This window comes from Populus euphratica, unplaced genomic scaffold (assembly GCF_000495115.2).
Source record: "Populus euphratica unplaced genomic scaffold, PopEup_1.0 scaffold1106.1, whole genome shotgun sequence".
In the NCBI taxonomy this organism is placed as follows: Eukaryota; Viridiplantae; Streptophyta; class Magnoliopsida; order Malpighiales; family Salicaceae; genus Populus; species Populus euphratica.
The window spans coordinates 3,315-4,163 of NW_011500988.1; positions in this window are offsets into that span (position 1 = coordinate 3,315).

Here is an 849-nt window from a genome sequence, read left to right on the forward strand (position 1 = left end):
GACCATTAAATGTTGGTAACAAATGTATAAAACCAGATTTGAGCTCAAAGTTTACATTATTATCGATGTTTATGCATAGTGGCTGATTTTCCATGTTAGGAGCAGCAAGCTCCTTAAGTGTTTGTTGTTGTGCAATAGCTATGGTGTTGAGGCGAGCTTCCTTTCGTAACCTGTGTAAAGTTTTTTCTATTTTGAGATCTAATTGCATTTGACTTTGATTAGTAGAATGGGTTACTAGCATAAATCATCAAGAAAACTCAAAAGAAACCAACCATATAAGAGATAAAAAACAATACAAATTGTATGAAAATCCCATGATAGAAAACTAAAACTGCCTAAAAACCCTAGAAAATGGTGGAATTTGGCCTTGATAGGGGGGCTAGTGGTTAGCATTAGTCTTGTTTAGAACATTGTTTCTCTTTAGGAAACAAAATTTCGAAACCTAATTCCATAAGCTATTCTGTTTTGAAAAGTACCGCTGCCGCGAGTGAACAATACTGCCGGAAGCAAAAATTTTGTTTCTCTTTTTTTTTCAAAAATATAAATAACAATCATAGCAACTAAAAAGAACAGTACAAATTAGCACAAGAATCAACTAAAATTACTTCCCTGACAACGACGCCAAAATTTACTGCGATGTCGTGGTCGCACAAATTAATTACCCTAACTTAAAACATAACACACAAAATAATATAGAGCGTGCAAGGAGTCGATCCCATGAGGAAGATTTTGTTTAGATTTTTATGCTATACGTTATGCAATTTGGGGGGTTTTGATTTGTGATGATCTAATAAATAGAAGAAATTAAACTAGCAAACAAAATCAATTGAAATCGAAATTTATCAAGAA